The sequence below is a fragment of the Bombyx mori genome, chromosome 17 (genome assembly GCF_030269925.1).
Source record: "Bombyx mori chromosome 17, ASM3026992v2".
Taxonomy (NCBI): Eukaryota; Metazoa; Arthropoda; class Insecta; order Lepidoptera; family Bombycidae; genus Bombyx; species Bombyx mori.
The window spans coordinates 6,122,815-6,143,005 of NC_085123.1; the positions used below are offsets into that span (position 1 = coordinate 6,122,815).

Below are 20,191 nucleotides of genomic sequence, written 5' to 3' on the forward strand. Positions count from 1 at the left end.
CAGAGGAGATTATTTAGTCCATTTGGTGCTCCTAAACTGATACTGTATCCTGTAAACATCACAGCGGGACAAATTTGAAATGTCTATTATACAAAGGCCGTCAAACTTCATGATTGCATCGTAGTAGAAATAGATGGGAATGTGGTACCCGTTCTTAAGGGTTTACGATATCCCCTATCACAGGTATTAAAAAATAACTGAATTTATCGAGACCACAAACATAATATTTTCTAAAGTCGTACATTATTGAATGCGTAAACGATATAAATATAGTTTCTTATTTGTAATTTGCACGGAATGACAACGTTTAGTATTAATTTATTAGAATATGTTCGGTGTCCTCGTCTTTATCTACAGCGTGTGGCCTTTGAACGACACACAATTCGATTTTAGATGAAACCTATGTACTCATTTTATATAGAAATTTGGGGGAGGTTGGACGTTGGACGAAAGTTGGCTAAGTTGGACGAAAACACAGTTCGAATTGAAAAACTCTTCTTTATTGAATTTGTCTATGTCTTCATTTTATATAGAAATTTGGAGGACCTTGGACGAAAGTAGGACAAGTTGGACGCAAACACAGTCTTCCTTATTGAATTTAGCTAAATCGTTAAGAGGAACCATCCTCAACTGCAACGAATAAAATAAAATATAATAGTTATTAGCTGAGGTTCAAAAAGGCCGGGATCGTAAACACATAGTGCCCTATAAACTTTTGGACATACTTTAATTAATAAGTTCCTCTGACCATTTACTTATACTAGAAATGAAAAATATGGCAACAGAATATAAATACCATAGAATATATCAGGTGAGTTTTACTTGTGCACTCTCATTGACTAAGTTTTACTACGACAGTAATGTCTGAACATTGAATTGAACATCAGAAAATACGAGATTAATCATAAAAATAAAGTTAAAGATTTTCCAATTCTTGTGGTCTCGATCTCTAGATATTTAGGTAATTCTTCAAATAGTCGCAATATTAGAACGGAATACATTTTGAGTGCTCAGAACAGTAAATTTGAATTTGATATCTGAATTTATGTTTCTAATGCCAAGAATTAGTTTGTCTGCGTTATACGTATTATGAAAATTGAAGATCATCTAAAGTTCTAAACCATTGCCAGCTTAATGCTTTATTGCATAAAGCTCTAATTCTCTGACTAAAAGACGGTGAAATGAAATAAACAAAGATGAACTTGCAACACTCGCTTTGAGTGTGTCTAAAACAACGAAATCAGAATAATTAGCTCGTATATTCAAACACTTATTCACTTTCTAGCCCTTATCCGATATTACGTGGGGTCGTCGCACCATGTCATCTGATCATGCTGCATAGGGATTTAGTTTTACGAACGGCCTCCAGCCTGACATCAACGCTACTTGGGTTATATCTTCAAATATTTTTATTATTGGTGGTAGGACCTCTTGTGAGTCCGCGCGGGTGGGTACCACCGCCCTACCTGTTTCTGCCGTGAAGCAGTAATGCGTTTCGGTTTGAAGGGTGGGGCAGCCGTTGTAACTATACTGAGATCTTAGAACTTATATCTCAAAGTGGGTGGCACATTTGCGTTGTAGATGTCTATGGGCTCCAGTAACCACTTAACACCAGGTGGGCTGTGAGCTCCTCCACCCATTTGAAAGCAATAAAAAAAAAATTAGTTCTTAAATTACAAAACGCGACTTCTATTAATTCGTTTATTTCTAAAATATATTCAAAACTATCAGCCATAAGTCGTCACAATAAGCCTCTGATTCGTGCTTCAGTATTCTTTTGTAAAGCAAAAAAAAATATCCAAAAACTTGTTTCCTTTGCTTAAATTACCTTATGAATTTTCAATTGAAAAGTAACGCGAATTATCAGAGTCATTCACAAAAAAAAAAAATGAGCAGCTGCCAAATCTTGTGTTGACTTTACAATTAACACGATCACCAATCATAATACTGATACCAAACAAATATTTATTTTGAAGCTCATAACTTCAGCATATCTTAAAAACATGTTAATTCGAATCGAAAACAAGTTCGGTAAAATAACATTGAATCGAGAAAATAATTATTTAGTCTAATAAAATCGATCTGCATCCGTCACAAGTTTTAAGACGTTTTGATGTCAACCAGTATTACAGCTTTTTTTGCGCGCGGAATCAGTCCACAGTCTTGTTATATAGTATTTTTTGTTACGTTTCCATGAGTGTCCGCTGTGATATCAAGTAAAATAAACATGAGATTAATCTATTCAAGCGCTCACTGATTGAGTTCACTATCATTTTCCATTACAGCAAAGTATCTAATAACGTCCTTTTGTTTCTGTTGAAATTCATAGTTACTACTACCTATATAGTTTTTGATCACGACCATCCTCATAATCATATTTAAATGGCGAAATGCTGTTGATATAGTCCGCTAAATATTTTTTCACTCAAAAAATAGTCTTAAGAATTTGTAATTATGTATGTAGTAGGTAGTGCTATGTGCGATACATTTTTCATTTATGAAGTCGTCGTGGCCAAAAGGATAAGATGCGTTGTGCATTCGTATCGAGCGATGCCGCTGTTCGAATCCCGCAGGCAGTTACCAATTTTTTCAATGAAATAAGGCCTAATGTCTTCATGAATGACTTTCGCGATGAAAGAATAATATTGTGGAATAAAAAGTAAGCCCGCAAAAATTTTAATTTGGGTTATTATTGGGTCTAAGGCGTCTTGTGAGCCCGCACGGGTATATACCACCATAATGTCTATTTCTGCCGTGAAGTAGTAATCTGTTTCGGTTTGAAGGGTCCTCACCCTTTGCAGTGTTAAACTGAGACCTAGAACTCATGTCTTAAATTAGCAGCGTTCATATTTTGTAATGTAAAAAAAATATCGTAACAAAATATTACTAAAAAAGTGGTGAATGAAAATTTGAGAAATCATGGTACTATAATTTATTCTTATGATTCTATTTGGTAAAAACACCTGGAGAAAAACAGAGGTTGTTTGACGCAAACGCTTTTAAATGGGTTTGTGTCAGGGGTTTCAATATAAATATGTTGAAACTTCAAAAAATGAAAATACTACATAATAATAGAGAATGATTTATTCGATGAAGATTTTTTTAATTCTTTGGCCAAATTTGCATGACTGAGGCATTGAAACTCAATGGTATTAAAATGGTTCAGTAATTTCCAAACGTTGCGCACATTTACAATTTTTTTCTTTTCATCTTTAGATCTAACGTACGTCGTTACAGAACGTATTATTAGGTAATAGTTAAAAACAAATTTAGACTTTACAAAAGAGCTTAGGGATTCACCACTTCCAAAAGCAGGTCATGTTTTCTTTAAAATTTGTACCGGCAAAGTTTTTTCGTCAGTCGACCATTGGATCCATTGCACTGTCCCTTTTTCACCAGAGTTCGATTACACCACGGACGACATAAAATTCGTAAACGACAAAGCAAATAGTTAAGGAATATTTTTAAGGATAGGAATAGGGATTTATTGTTAGGGATATTTTTAAAAAACACTCCGCCTCAAAAATCTTACTATACCTATTTTTTATATGGAAGTAGTTAGTAATGATACCACTTAATATTTATTTCGAAACATCTTTGAGATAATTCAATTCACACACTTAAATCAATACTTTCTCAGTTAAATAAATAATGCGTTGATACCCATCATAAGTACCACCTTAAGGACACTGCACCTGGCCCGGACGGCATCCATGGCCGGGTTTGGGCCTTGGCTCTTGGTGCCCTAGGGGACCGACTCTTGAGGCTTTATAACTCCTGCCTCGAGTCGGGACGGTTTCCTTCATCGTGGAGGACGGGCAGACTTGTGCTGTTGAGAAAGGAGGGACGCCCGGCGGATACTGCCGCCGGGTACCGTCCCATCGTGTTGTTGGATGAGGTGGGCAAACTGCTGGAACGCATTCTGGCAGCCCGCATCATCCAGCATCTGATCGGGGTGGGACCCGATCTGTCGGCGGAGCAGTATGGCTTCCGAGAGGGCCGCTCAACGGTGGACGCGATCCTTCGCGTGCGAGCCCTCTCGGAGGAGGCCGTCTGTGGGGGTGGGGTGGCCTTGGCGGTGTCGCTCGACATCGCCAATGCGTTTAACACCCTGCCCTGGTCCGTGATAGGGGGGGCGCTGGAAAGACACGGAGTGCCCCTCTACCTTCGCCGGCTGGTCGGCTCCTACTTGGAGGACAGATCGGTCACGTGTACCGGACACGGTGGGGTCGTACATCGGTTCCCGGTCGTGCGCGGTGTTCCACAGGGGTCGGTACTCGGCCCTCTTTTGTGGAATATCGGGTATGACTGGGTGCTGAGGGGTGCCCTCCTCCCGGGCCTAAGCGTAATATGTTACGCAGACGACACGCTGGTCGTGGCCCGGGGAGGGAGCTTTGCTGAGTCTGCTCGTCTTGCCACCGCTGGGGTAGCGCATGTCGTCGGCAAAATCAGGAGATTGGGCCTCGACGTGGCGCTCAGTAAATCCGAGGCCATGTGGTTCCACAGGCCCCGGAGAGTGCCACCTGTCGATGCCCATATCGTGGTTGGAGGCGTCCGGATCGGGGTCGGGGTGCAGTTAAAGTACCTCGGCCTCATTCTGGACAGTCGTTGGACCTTCCGTGCTCACTTTCAGCACCTGGTCCCTCGTTTGTTGGGGGTGGCCGGCGCGTTAAGCCGGCTTCTTCCCAACATCGGGGGGCCTGACCAGGTGACGCGCCGTCTCTATACGGGGGTGGTGCGGTCAATGGCCTTATACGGGGCACCCGTGTGGGGCCAGTCCCTGGCCGTGGGGGTAGCGAAGTTGCTGCAACGGCCGCAACGCACCATCGCGGTCAGGGTCATCCGTGGTTATCGCACCATCTTTTTTGAGGCGGCGTGTGTACTGGCTGGGACGCCGCCTTGGGTCCTGGAGGCGGAGGCGCTCGCCGCTGACTATCAGTGGCGGGCTAACCTTCGTGCACGGGGCGTGGCGCGTCCCAGCCCCAGTGTGGTCAGAGCGCGGAGGGCCCAATCTCGGCGGTCCGTGCTGGAGTCATGGTCCAGGCGGCTGGCCGATCCTTCGGCTGGTCGTAGGACCGTCGAGGCGATTCGCCCGATTCTTGTGGATTGGGTGAATCGTGACAGAGGACGCCTCACTTTCCGGCTCACGCAGGTGCTCACTGGGCATGGTTGCTTCGGTGAGTTCCTGCACCGGATCGGAGCCGAGCCGACGGCAGAGTGTTACCATTGTGGTTGCGACTTGGACACGGCGGAGCACACGCTCGTTGCCTGCCCCGCATGGGAGGGGTGGCGCCGTGTCCTTGTCGCAAAAATAGGAAACGACTTGTCGTTGCCGAGTGTTGTGGCATCGATGCTCGGCAACGACGAGTCGTGGAAGGCGATGCTCGACTTCTGCGAGTGCACCATCTCGCAGAAGGAGGCGGCGGGGCGCGTGAGAGACGCACAAGCCCGCCGCCGTCGAGCGGGGGCCAGGGAGGCGGATCTCGCCCTAGCCCTGGCCCTCTAAGTGTTTCGGGTCCCCCTCATATGTCGGTCTGGGGCCCGGCGAAGGGGGCCTAAGAAGACGACGTGCAAGCTGCTCTGCACGCGTTTTACGCAAGAGCATCCGGGTGATGGAAGGCCGGCTATCCTCGACCCACGCTGGTTCTGACCCAGCGGGGTATTTCGTAGGATAACCTATTCAAACCGGCGCCATCTAGGCGGGCTTCGGACAGCCTGCCGACCGAGAGGGCTGGTGGTCGTGGCGCCGACGATCGCTGGCCCGGCGTCCCGAGGGGGAGGGTGATGGGAGAGATGTGCTCCGCACTAAACGCTTCACTCTCCTCCCCTTGCCTTTTCATGAGTTCTGTCTCATGCGAGGGTTGGACGTTGGTTGTTGAGCGACAGGAGGTTTTAGTCGGTTCGACTCCGACATGCCCCACCCTCCATCCCCAGTGGAGGGTGGGAGTCCGGCGATTTCCTCCTGACAAAAAAAAAAAAAAAAAAAAAAAAAAAAAAAAAAAAAAAAAAAAAAAAAAAAAAAAAAAAAAAAAAAAAAAAAAAAAAAAAAAAAAAAAAAATGTCCCGTCAAAATTGATCGAGCTGTTTCGGAAATTAGTCGGAACAAACAGAATTACAGTAAAAAATATATATTAGAAATTAATTATATTATTATTATTTTATATGTGTTTATTGAAAAGCTGTCATTTTTACATTATACACAGAAAGAAATACTTCAGTTTTACATATTTATTTGTATAAATTTCTTTTCATTGTTAAACAAACAAAGTGACCATGGCCTAAAGATAAAATGGCAATTTTACTAAATAGGTAATTGTGAAGTTACTGATTATTTTTTCGCATATTTTTACATAGCTGGGTGGACGAGCTCACGGCCCGCCTGATGCTAAGTGGTTACCGGAGCCCATAAACAACCCATCTACAACGTAAATGCCGCCACCTACCTTGAGATAAGAATTCTAAGGCTCAATTTGTACAGTACAACGGCTACTCCACCTTTCAAACCGGGTGGTGGTACCTACCCGTGCGAACGCACAAGACGTCCCACCACAAGTATAATTGCTGTGGTTATTTGGACTCTATCACCTCTAATAGTGGTAAGTATCACCAGCTTGCCTATTTCAATTCCAATGTATTTGAGACTACAAGCCCTATGTTTGAAGAACGATGCTCACGCAGTTATTTCAAAGTAAAGTAAATAAGGCGATTTGTAATATTTTAAAATTGAGGACGCTTTAAGTGTTCTCATATCTGCACTTAACCTATCGATGAATGTGAATGAAGTAACGTTATCTGACCTATATTAACTAGTTCTATTTATTTTATTGTTAAAAAAAATTGTTGATTATTACTTTATGAATATTTGTGGAAGCATATGGCCAAATTTATAAATGGTACTATGGTTGAGTTCAATGACACTGGTGATTTCTGCCACTGGGTTCCAGTTTGAAGCGGCAAAGCGATAAAGCAGTTGTGACATTTCAAAATTCTTGAATTCAGAAATTTAACATTTTTAATTTCATTTAAAAAAATATCGGATTTTTTGTTTACATTCTTTTGTCGTAATCATCCATTCCAACAACAAAATTTTCACTCTGCTCTTTCAATGATGACAGTTAGAGTAGACGTGTTCCAAAATAATTGAGACAACAACCTGATGTTTTAAGGGAACATTCATATATTGTTGTCAAGAGGTTAGAAGAACCAAGTAGAAAGAATAGTTTTAAATAACAGATTGAATAAAGTTGAATGAAAATCAAAATTGAATGGAATGCAAGAAATATCAATTTATGTAAAAGATATTAGATACACGTATTTGTAAATGAAAATGTGCATTGTACGAATATTATTAGTTTTATACATTTTGATTACTTATTATGATCAAAACACAATACACAGTTAATTTATATTCAAAGAACCAGACGCATGCACAGGTGATTTTATTAATGGAATTTTGTTTACGCTATACAAAGAATAGAATGTGGATAAAGTCATCGCGTTATACCCAAGATATAGTTGCTTTCCAGAAGACACTCTGGTATGATGAATTCATTTTGTTAATGAAAACGAATTTTATCATCTAAATTAATTCTATATTTACATTTAAGTTGTTTCCAAAAAATATGTCTTTTGAAGTTTTGAAGGAATTGAATTTTTTCATATTATTATTATTTTTTCTATCGATTAGAGGCATCACAAAAATGTTTGTATCTTATCTTCCTCTGAAATCTTTACTCATATGATTTATTTTTATATAGAAATTAGTTTTGGTTATGTAGCTTTGACGTTTTTACTGGCTTTTATCATTCAGCCGCTTTCTAAGGAAAATAGGTTAGGCGACATAGTAAATATTACACATTGTGTATAGGCTCCGGTAAATAGACAAAAAGTCGGCAAGCACTAAATTCAAATGAACGCATCGGCAAAGGTATAAATAAAATCAAATATTATTGTAATTTTTGTATTTAATGTTTTTCCTTGGTGTTGATTTCATATTGGCACATAATAAAGCATACTCTACTCTACTTTTATTTCAAACACATTACACATTCGCACGCATTACAAAATATATTGAAACGCTGGTACGTGACATATCATAATTGAATACTATCAGAACGTCATATTTACTACAGTCTGCAAGGCAATTATTATTATTCGACACAGATATAGCATCATTGGCAACTGCGCCTTCGAGATAACGCTTTGATCTTTGATCCTCCAAGAGGCTGCGTGCGCGCCGTTCTTTTCACGTGCTAGACGACTTGTTGCCGCGCGCCAGTCACCTGTGTGTAGCCTTAACTCGTGTTAACAAGTCATAATTTGAATGGAAAACGAAAAACGATTTTATTTAAGAAATAACTTGAGTCCAACGATACAAAACGTAAGTAATTTTTGAATTCAATCTATTTGGGCACCCAGGTATTAAATTACAGATAATTCATTTTATTTTAGTAATTAAATCACTACCATTTGAGCCTAGATATACTTTAATTACTTTAAAGTCATATTAATTTGTCAAAATTATAACTAGGTCTGCGACGTGCAAAAAGTAAAGGTGCGTTGTGTAAGAGTACAATTATTTTGATAAGAAAATTTAATTGCGGGTAATAAAGTCCAATATATAACGTCATATTTGTGTAATTAAATAATGAAATTCAGTCGTAATCTTTCACTATTGACTTAACGATAAGTTGAACAAAATAAAATTTTCTAGCTATCTTCTACACTTTTGAAAAGAAAAGTAATAGAATTTTTACGTATATAATGAATGCGCTTACTAAAAAATAAACTATACAAAATTGTATTTAATGTATATAATGTAAAATGCATGAAATTAAATTAACAAGCTTATCCTTTGAATGGGAAGCAAACGGCTCTATCTTAGAAATAAATTACCACAAAATATCGTATTATTAGTGTTTTTTGATAATCAAACTCATCAACATAGTCTATAGCTAGTCATAGTCATAGTCATAGATAGCTATTGATTGTGTTATTCATTCTTATACTTAATAAATAAATAATTTTTCAGCCTGAAATATCTAAGAGTGCAAATAGCATAGCAAATAGCAAATAGGTACTTGTTTGACAACAACGTTATGACAAAACATTTTATAACCTTATCACTTTCATTCCTGTCAATGTCGCCTTTAATAACCGCTTTTACGTTTAGTATGACAACGCAATGAGACGTTGTAATCTTTGTGGCAATGAAATGATGACTTGTCGATGATTTTAATTCGATGACCTTTCCTGTTCGTAAGGAGTTACATTAAGGATTTTATGAAACAGTTAATTTGATTTCCCATCACGTTATCATTTAAAATCCATTGTTAATTTTCCTCCTGCTACGTCTCATTTACAATGATATTTGCATTGTACCGGTTTTCGCTAATGTTTTCGCTTTTTTGTGTCACACTCGATATTACACAATTAAGTCCGAATTAACGATCCTGGCCTCCGTCAGCTATTATAACAGCTTTGGATTACAGTTTCGCGATACATCGACTTACCAAATTACCAATATGTTATTTGTAACTCGAAGTTAGTGAAAAGGTTTGGAACGGAAAGTATTTTGACTTGAAATATCTATAGGCGCACATAAAATCGATTGCTAGCGCGGCGATGCATGCTAGTATATATTTATTAATCGATATACCTGTACAAAATAATATCAATGTTTCACATCTGCTAGCCTTCTCGCGATGGAAATTTTACTTAATATCTTATACTAGTAGAATTTTTGTTTTTGTTGTTGTTGTTTTTTGTACACATGTGACACAAATTCTATTTTTTTTTAAGATTATAAGTTTTTAAGCTATTGCATAGATTTTATCGCGGACCTTGAGCGCGGCTTGAGAGCGGAATCGTGAAATTCCGTAACGAAAAAAACCTTCCACCCCTCACTAAGCCTACTATGTAGCTCGCGTTCAACACATTCACACGTTGCGCGTGTGTAGTGTTTAAAGTAAGTAGTCTAAGCACCGATTTATGTACTATCAAAATATGTGATATAATTTCGTGGGTAACATAACGATAGCGCGAATCAGCTTTTGCGTCAAGCGCCATCTATCGGCGACAAACGGAATTGTAAAATAGAAAATTATATTTTATTGTTGTTTTAATATTAAATTATTATTGTCGATTTATACTTGCATAAGTTGATAAAAAATGCTATGCAATAGCTTTACCGCGGCAGTCTCCGAGTGCCACACGTCTTTTTTTTTAATAAAAATAGTCTAACGAAACCTTCAGACCGTTTGCTGGGTCTGTTTAGAGCAGTTAAATCGTTCAACCTTACTAAAGAATACTTGCCCAGGTTTTAAACATTTGAAATATCTTAATATTTTAGAACACAAGGAAATTATTTTGTGCCATAGGAAATCCTAAGGAAATTTTAGAAGGAAAACATACATATTTAATTATTTTTCCTCCAATTAATCTTCAATTGATCAACCACGATTATTTTGATTAAGTAAAAAAAAAACTTTCAACACGAATCCGTTTAAAATTTGGCATGATAAAGCACAAATTTCGAATTACCATAAAATATTCGCGTATAGTTTTGAATACGAATTATTCTTGTACTGGGTCAAGTTGATCAACATGTTTGACTTGTCGGTAATAAGCACGTGGTCTTGTAATTATGCTCGTGACGTGTGTGATTTTCACAATGTTGAATAAAAAAAAATTTGTATTTTATGACTATAGGCCCACAAATTTATTCACAGGTTAACTGTAGGTAGCGGCTTGGCTCTGCCTCTGGTATTGCTGAAGTCCATGGGCGACGGTAACCACTCACCAGGTGGGCCGTATGCTCGTCTGCCTACGCGGGTAATGAAAAAAAAAGCTGATGATTGTAATCTCGAATCCATAGATAAAACACATTGAGGCCAAATACTTTGAGACACCGAATTGAGATTGAGGCATTGTACGTTTATCGTTAATATCGGGATCCATATAGGACATAGTTACCATTATCAGATATACATAAGCGTTAAATTAACTTAACTACCAACCAAAGTGCTTAATGTGGAAATAATTGATAAATATGAATGTTAATTTATTGTGCCAATTAATTTCGCGCTGACTTAAATAGACACAGCCGTATGTATAGTCGCCGTTTATAAAAAGATATTGGAGAGTTGATCGTTTGCATGTCCCCAATGAGTACAGTTAATGATTAAAGTCAAATTTCGGAATTAAATACTTTAAACTAATACAATTGAGTAAGTGTGTGATAATCTCAGTATTGCCTTTCACAATCACGCCGCACACATCCGGCACAAAGTTGTTCTATTTAGCGGCAGTTGCATTTATTAATGGTCAGCTTTGGGAGGACTCCAAAAAATAGTAGAATAACACTTAAAATAACCAGTAGCAGATTAGTTTTGTCGTCTGAGGCTCTTGTGGTGAACTATGAGCGTCTATAACGCTTATCATCAGACAAAACATTCATTAACCTTCTTGCTCTAGCAACGAAAGATAATTTATAAAGCTGAAATACGCGTAAAATTTAATAGTAAGCGCGACAGTAATTTTATTTGTAAATATTTTAAATGCGACCATGTACTTTGTTGCAGTTCTATTTTTTAAAACTACGAATAGGACCATATGCATATTATTATATTTGTGATAGCAGTAAATATCTTATTCAGAGCCTACAATTAAGTAATTACCAAGTGGCTACAAACAAAGGTTGTAGGGTATTCACGTTGTAGAAGGTGGTGGCGCATCACCGCATCAAGGTGGGTGGCGCATTTACGTTGTAGATGTCTATGGACTCCAGTAACCACTTAACATCAGGTGGGCTGTGAGCTCGTCCATCCATGTACGCAAGAAAAAAAAAACCGTAGAAAATGTCAACAATCAGAAATTTTACTTAAGAAAGTGGCGAACTAGTTAAATTTTTACGCTTCTTCAAATAAACAAAAACAGCTTTCAGTGTCACTTGGAAGGGAAATTTTCGAAAATTCCTAATGTAATGTCTAAGCAAAGTAAGTTGGCTTTACCTGTTAACAAGTCTTTTGAATTCAATGAACAAAAGAGGAAATCGCCCGCAACATGTGTTTGCGACAGTTCTCCGTTTACACAGAATAGTTCCAGCCAAAGAAAAATAATTCTTACAGGTGAATAATTAAATACCATTTTTGTACAACCAAAAGACATTGTTGTTTATAGGTACCTAAGTTTTCTTGCATAATTAATCTACTCTAGATCAGTTCAGTGATTAAGCTGTCCATTGCAAATTTATGGTCTGTCTTTTAAATGTTTATTTCTGTTGTAGTCTACTATATGATATATTTAATAAAATATAATTGGTCACTCAATTTTGATTGACTCAAATTTAAAGATCATATTAGTGATTGTGGCAACAAAGACTCTACCTAATATAATTAGAGAAATAAAAGTATTCTTAAAAGAAGCAAGACCCCGAGGATTTAGGAGATTAGAATTTGTATTATGTTTGCGTTAAAAAAGTGGCGTAAATGTAAACAATTTATTATCTATATATTAATACGTGAAGCCAAAACTTTGTATCCCTTTTTACGAAAATTGCGCGGACGAAGGAGTATGAAATTTTCCACACTTAAAGATAATATAGAGAAGAAGTGCACAAAGCTAATATTTTTTTTAAACAATGCATGAAAGATACATTAAAGAAAACATTACACACACTCCATACCATGTATTTGACGCACACACGCATGCATACTATTTATTGTCAAACTTTTGTTCTTGACGTCTGTGGTCAAATTGAAAATAGATTAAAATATATTGTTTGTCTTTATTAATATATTTTATAGAGTAGCCTTGGCGACATTTGTGATTATAGAAGTATAAAATACAATCATAATAGTGTACAAACATACAATTCCAATTAATTATAGTCGAATTTCGACTAGTGCGGGACCTCTAGTTTTTTTAAATTCTCATTTAATTAATCTATATTATCCAAAATAGGAGGACGCCTTTGGATGTTGCTTTTACATTTCTTTTTATTTTTGCCTATCTATTCAAATAGAACACAACAGGGGAAAAATATAACACTCGACAAATTAGGTTACTGTGTAGTCACCCTCTAAGTAGTTTACGATTTCTTAGAATTTGTCGTTTGAAGTCGTCGTGGCCTAAAGGATAAGACGTGCGGTGCATTCGTATGTAGCGATGAAACGGTGTTCGAATCCCGCAAGCAGGTACCAATTTTTCTAATGAAATACGTACTTATCAAAATGTTCACGATGGACTTCCACGGTGAAAGAATAACATCTATACTTATATATATAAAAATGAATTGGTGTTCGTTAGTCTCGCTAAAACTCGAGAACGACTGGACCGATTTGGCTAATTTCGGTCTTGAATTATCTGTTGAAATCCAGAGAAGGTTTAAAAGGTTTAAGGTAAATATGAAAATTCTCGGAATTAAATAAAGTTTAGGTATTTTATCGATTGAGGCACTACGAAGTCTGCCGGGTCAGCTAGTCGTGTAATAAAAATCAAACCCGCAAAATTATAATTTGTATAATTACTGGTGGTACGACCTCTTGTGAGTCCGCACGGGTAGGTACCACCCCCCCGCCTATTTCTAGCGTGAAGCAGTAATGCGTTTCGGTTTGAAGGGTGGGGCAGCCGCTGTAACTATACTGAGACTTTAGAACGAATATGTCAATGTGGGTGGCGCATTTACGTTGTAGATGTCTATGGGCTCCAGTAACCACTTAACACCAGGTGGGCTGTGAGCTCGTCCAACCATCTAAACAATAAAATAAATCTCAATCTATCTATATTTTTAAACTTATTTGTTGAGATTATTAATACTACTATTTTCATTAGTAGTCAAGATATTCAAGAACTATTTTTGAATACGGAACGAAAAAAGCAAAATAAATCGCACATCAAACAACATAAGCATTTAGAATATTGATTTCGTTTATAAATAAACTCCAATACTTACTTAATGTTTAAAATAAAAATAAATGATATCTAATAAGTTTCAGCAGGAATTAAAACTACTTTTGGCGGCTTAGCCGAACATTACTTACTTCTATTTTTCAATTTTCGACCTTCCGAATATTTTATAGTTTTCATGGTCATAATGACGCGAATTCTAAGATAAAATTAAACTGTTTCACTATTCTTTGCGTCTCGGGTTTTCACCTTCGTTAGAAAATACTTAGGAAATAGAAATATAAAAAAAAAACACAGAAAATGCTCAATTTAAGATAACAAATATTAATTGAAGGTAGCAATGTATTTCAAAGGTTACATTTCCATTGCGTTCTTCATTCGTCATAACTTAATAAGCAAGTAATTGTTGAATATAACTGGTGCATGACTAGTGCTGATAATTAGATAAGCAATACCTAGAAATCGTTCAATTTTTCAAGTGAATTTTCACATTTTTCATATAATTGCAGTTTTTTTTTAAACTATAGACGAATTAGACCATACCCTATATTCTTACTGGTGGTAGGACCTCTTGTGAGTCCGCGCGGGTGGGTACCACCGCCCTGCCTATTTCTGCCGTGAATCAGTAATGCGTTTCGGTTTGAAGGGTGGGGCAGCCGTTGTAACTATACCTATACTTGAGACCTTAGAACTTATATCTCAAGATGGGTGGCGCATTTACGTTGTAGATGTCCATGGACTCCAGTGACCACTTAACACCAGGTGGGCTGTGAGCTCGTCCACCCGTCTAAGCAATAAAAAAAAAAACTGTATGCAACCACCGTACTTGAAACTTGAGGTCGACTTCTCAAACAAATTTTACAATAGACACAATTTATGATTGTTTATTTTCGACAGTGGATTGATTTAAATTCGCTTCTCAAGTGTGCAGCGGAGGTTAAAGGTAGTACAACATGAAGGTCGTCACGCAGAGAAGCGGCAATGGTATCAAAACAAAACATGTCTTACATTCCACACCGGTACGGATGGTTACTTCAGATAAAACTTAAAGGCTGATGGTATTCTCATAAGTACTTACGCTTTTATCACACACTGTCATTATAAATTTATTTAATACTTTGATAATTATGCCCTTTTATTTTGAATACAACATAATAATTATTTCGATTGTCTCTAGGTTATTGCTGATAATATGTTAGGGGTCCGTACAAGGAAGCCGTGAGCACATTGCCTCTTTATACAGACAGTTATAAGCAAACCAGTTTTTTTTCTTCCAAATAATAATAAAAAACAGTGCAAACAGGATAAACATAGCAGCACTATTGAGGAAAAATGAAGACAGAAATGAAATATGAAGACAGTTCAAATTTAATCTCAAGTTTTTAAAAGTAATACGATTCGGATCGGTTTCGGTAATTGAACCAATTTATTTAACAATTCGGACAGTTTTTACTCGGTACTAAGAGATGTTTAGTCTTAGTACCATCGCTATACGACACGCGAGCGGCATCAAAAATGCGTATATCTCTCGATAGTCACTTGCGGACCATGGCCGAAATTCGTCTGTCACACGTCAAAGGTCTAACATACATAATATTTGCAACTTTGTCTATTAAATACGGCAAGACTAGGCACAGAATCAAACTGCAGACCAATCCTTTACGGCCAACATTAACGACTATTGCGATATTAAGTACGGCACGGTAATTACTGGTATTTAACTCGCCTCAAAATGTCAGATTCTCAGCCAATTATAATTAAAGGTCCGCATGCTTGTGCGTAATCTGATAGCACGTTTTTTTTTGAGAACATTTGATTATGCGAATTCGATCATCTACGTTGAGAAATAAATTGCAATAATCGTTAAATGGATAGGCAAAGAAAAATAGTTAAGTACTCATTTTCTGTTTGTCATGTTTATGTTAACGAACTTTTTAACAATTAAAAGGAACATTACTTAGATATTTTATAATTGGATATTTGCAATTGCTTCAAGAAAATAATAATAATAACATAACTCTTTATTTAACACCGCATGTACAGAGTAAGCATATAAAACAAATAATAGACGGTGACATAAATTTGCGGGCTTATCGCTGAAAGCGATCTCTTTCAGGCAGTCTTACAGGGAGAGGAATAAGCAAACTGGACGATGCTATATCTTAATAAACTCACATAAAAATATATACTTATAGACACATGTGAAAATTAAATACAATATAAGATGGACATACATAGAAATAAACACTAAAATATGCAAGTAAATACAAAATAAATAGTAACTTGTACAGTTATATCGTAGGTGCTATATTATTGTGCAAGGTAGTGTGATATTATGTCAATTACAAATAAAAAATTAGAATTAGAATGCACAAAATTAATCTAAATTATTAGTCAACATAATCTATACTGTTGAATCAATTACAGCATATGAAATACATTTAGTGGTGCGGGGCATATTGTAAACCCATACAGGTAGGTACCACTGCTCTGCCTATTTCAGCCGCGAAGCAGTCAAGTATTCCGGCTCGAAAGATAGGACTGCCATTATACAATTCGACCTCATGTCTTGAGGTTGCGGTTATGAGGCCGTGGTGGTTAGCGGCATTCACGTTGTTATGGGATTATTGGGATCCACTACCAACTTACAACTAGCAATAAGCTTTACCAACCGAGGACTTGTATCCGGAAACCGTACATTAGTTAAGTTCATTGACCTCGATCGATCGTAGCTCATAAATTATATTCAATTCTGGTTAGAGCCATTAATCATAAGACAAGACTTCAAAAACGATAATATGCGAACCCGATACCTCGCATTTTTTTACGTAGCTCTGGCGCAACTGGTGTTATACTAGTTACCAGAGACTATTTATTGATTTAGTAAATTGCACCAACAAAATGATCACCAATACAAAACATTCGCCTCATCGTCATCTCAATTATAGGTGCAATCGACAGTGCATTGACAACAAAAATAATAAAAATATATAACTAAGATTAAATTACATTTGATTGATTGCTTAAGATTAATTTATATTTAATTGGGAAATGAAACATGAGGCCTAAGACTCAACTGTATAGGAGAACGACAGCTGGAATGCATGACTACTTTGAGGCAGAAATGACCTGAACAGCGTTTCATACAATATGGCCCAACACCAAAATAATTGAAATGTGCTTGTGAGCATGATACCAAATATTTGGCAAAAAAGATGTGTGGTGTCGTGGGACACCGGATAGGAATGAAGTTCCTTATTATAAAAATACTAATTTTAAGTTTTATTCGAGGTATAAAGAAAATAATTATTCGGGTATACATTTTTTATTATGATTTTTTTATTAATAAAAAAAAAAAAACTACTGTACAAAGTTATCAACTTTATTTTATTCACAATGATTTATAAACAATATATGATAAAAATATATTATTTTTTGTACGTTATTACAAAGTTAAGTCGTACGTTGTGTGCATTACTAATAAAAATCTTACGTTACGGACGTTTTTTCCCGGTTAGGGCACCCCTCCGCATCGTCGCATAAGGAACTTCGTTCCAAAACTTCGTTCCCAAAATAATAAATTAGATCGAAGCTCTTTTGTGTTCTGACGTCTGTGAAAGTCACAGTATATGAGTACACAAAGATTCAATATCACTCACGGTCGACGACTTGCACATTACTTATTGTTGTATTTATATTGTATTTCCATTTACAGTATAATTACAATGCCAATGCTACGATACTAAGGTACACGCTTCGTCAAGGTACAGCGCAAGATAATTAAAAAAATATATTTGTTAAAATTGTGATCGTACACTAATTTACAAAATACGTCATGGCTGTTCATATTTTATATTTCCTGTTTATATTTCCAATGATAATGATAACAAAAATCCAGTTGGAAATTGATGGATATCTCGATCTTATGCAACACAAAAAGAAAATAACATAGATTTTATTAACTTAATACCTAGTTAAAAATTTCTCGTAAACTGTAGTTTTTTTTTTGTAAATTATAAACTCTATGACCTGGATCACTGACGTTTTAAACAAAAGTCATTTGGATAGTTTTGATACAGAGGTTTTTTTGAATTATTTAATAAGCACAAAGAAATATTATAATTACATAGTAAATGATAGCAGTTTTTACTTAGGTGATTAGTAAACAAAAATACATATAATTACATAGTAAATGATAGCAGTTTTGTTCCTCAAAGTATTTGGTTACGACTATAGAAGTTGAAGGGATTGTTGAGTTTTAAAATTGATTAAGGAAGCCTATGCCTTATCTCAATTAATATGATAATTTTATTTTAGCATAAGCGTCACTATAGGGTAAACTTAGACCTGCAAAAAATTGTCTTGAGTTTTAGTTTAACCGCATTTCCCTCTCGGGTAGTAAAAGAGATTAATAATTACTATAGGTACTCACTACAGCTTACGATTGGGAGGACTGTAAGTGTACTGCCATCCTGCTTACTTCTACAACGAAATGGTCTGGCGCTCCGTTTAGGAATGTATGTAGGATTCAATACGCCATTTTTTCTTTCGCCCCTAAATCTGCTTTTTTATATAACAGTCAACAAAATCGTGATATTAAAGATTTCTCTAGAAACTAAATCATACCTGAACTTTCAGGTGTGTATTAATATTGCTGTATAATCACTATGTTTAACTCCGTAATTAGTATGAGCATGTAAAATTACACTATAGATTAGCGTATTAATGTAAATAAGAAATTCGTGGTCCTTATATCCGTGCCTTGTGTACACAAAATATGTTTTTAAATAAAATGAAAAACATTTTAAGTGTTTAGACAACTCGATTACTCGTAGTTTAGTTGCTCAACTTTTAAGCTAATAATAGTAATGCTTTTATGGTTTTTTTATCGCTTCGTGGTTGGATGAACTCACGATGCATCTACGGTAAGTGGTTACCGGAGCTCACAGACGTCTACAACGTAGATGCGCCACCCATCTTGAAACATTAAGCTCTAAGGTCTAAGTATAGTTACAACGGCTGCCTCACCTTTCAAACCGAAACGCATTACTGCTTCACGGTATAAATAGACAAGACGGTGGTTCCTACCCGTGCGGATTCACAAATCGTCCTACCACCAGTAAACCACTACTAAAACTCGTTAAGGTCTGGAGATCATGAGATCTAAGTCTCAATTGCATAGTATAATGACTACTCCACCCTTCAAACCAGAGACCTTATCTGCGTCGCGGCAGAAATAGGTACAGTGGTGTAATATACCTGGCTCACTCACTGGACATCCTACCCCCAGGAATATTAATGCAATATTCTTTTTGTGAATTCGATTTCTATTACACGATGTTCTTCTTTGCGTAAGTCCGTCGTGATCTACTACTACGATACTACGTACTTGATCAGATCAATATTGTGCCTTTTTTTGCTACCTAATCGTCGGTAGCCTAAGTGGGTCTTCAGTTACGACCGAACTGCTGGGTAACTTGATAGGCTCAATCTGAGAGAATTGATAACACTAACTCCAGCAAGAGTAGTGCCTCGCTGAGTCTTTACTGGTGGTAGGACCTCTTGTGAGTCCGCACGGGTAGGTACCACGATCCCGCCTATTTCTGCCGTGAAGTAGTAATGCGTTTCGGTTTGAGGGGTGGGGCAGTCGTTGTAACTGTACTGAGACCTTAGAACTTATATCTCAAGGTTTAAGTTTAGTTTCAATTTACATTGTAGATGTCTATGGGCTCCAGTAACCACTTAATACCAGGTGGGCTGTGAGCGCCTCCACCCATCAAAAATTTTTATCTACAACCGGTTCGGAATCGAGACCCACTGAGAAGGTCTGACGAGAAACTCAGTCAGTTCCTGCTTACGGCATTTGAACACTAGACTACTCACTTTCCTTGAGACAAGCACACTAGATGTCTTTACCTTTAGGCCGGATGACTTCTTACTTGACGACTATCTTTGGCTTAATTAAATAGATTAAGATATTTTTGGGCTTTAAAATCTGATAGATGGTCGCTGAAAGATATTCTTGTTTAGTTTTTGTTGGTTAATTTGAATTTTGGTTTCGTTGTGTTAATCTTCAAGCAACGAACAACAACTATTTAAAGTTCAAAGCTAATTTCTATGCATGCTGAAGCCAGAGTGGTTTCTGTTTTTTAATGAAGCATACGATTGTTTAAAATGCGTTGCTAATTTAACATTTCTTTGTCAAGACATACCATATGTTATTATGCAGTTTGTCAAAACACACTTAACAAGCAGAGCGAGCTGTGAATTAATTTCATCTTTT

General features: G+C 37.0%; 1 protein-coding gene across 2 annotated transcripts in view; it reads left to right on the top strand.

The window, feature by feature from the left end:
* Positions 1 to 7,951: 7,951 nt before the first annotated feature.
* The window catches only part of LOC101744259 (putative inorganic phosphate cotransporter), a 39,830-nt gene continuing 27,590 nt past the window's right edge, over positions 7,952 to 20,191 (top strand). Inside the window, exons 1-2 of one of the 2 annotated variants that reach the window (XM_062673332.1) lie at positions 7,952 to 8,380; positions 14,833 to 14,927. The gene's annotated coding sequence lies outside the window, so the exon portion shown is untranslated. The remainder of the gene's footprint in view (positions 8,381 to 14,832; positions 14,928 to 20,191) is intronic. The other variant, XM_004925797.5, reaches the window with a different exon arrangement.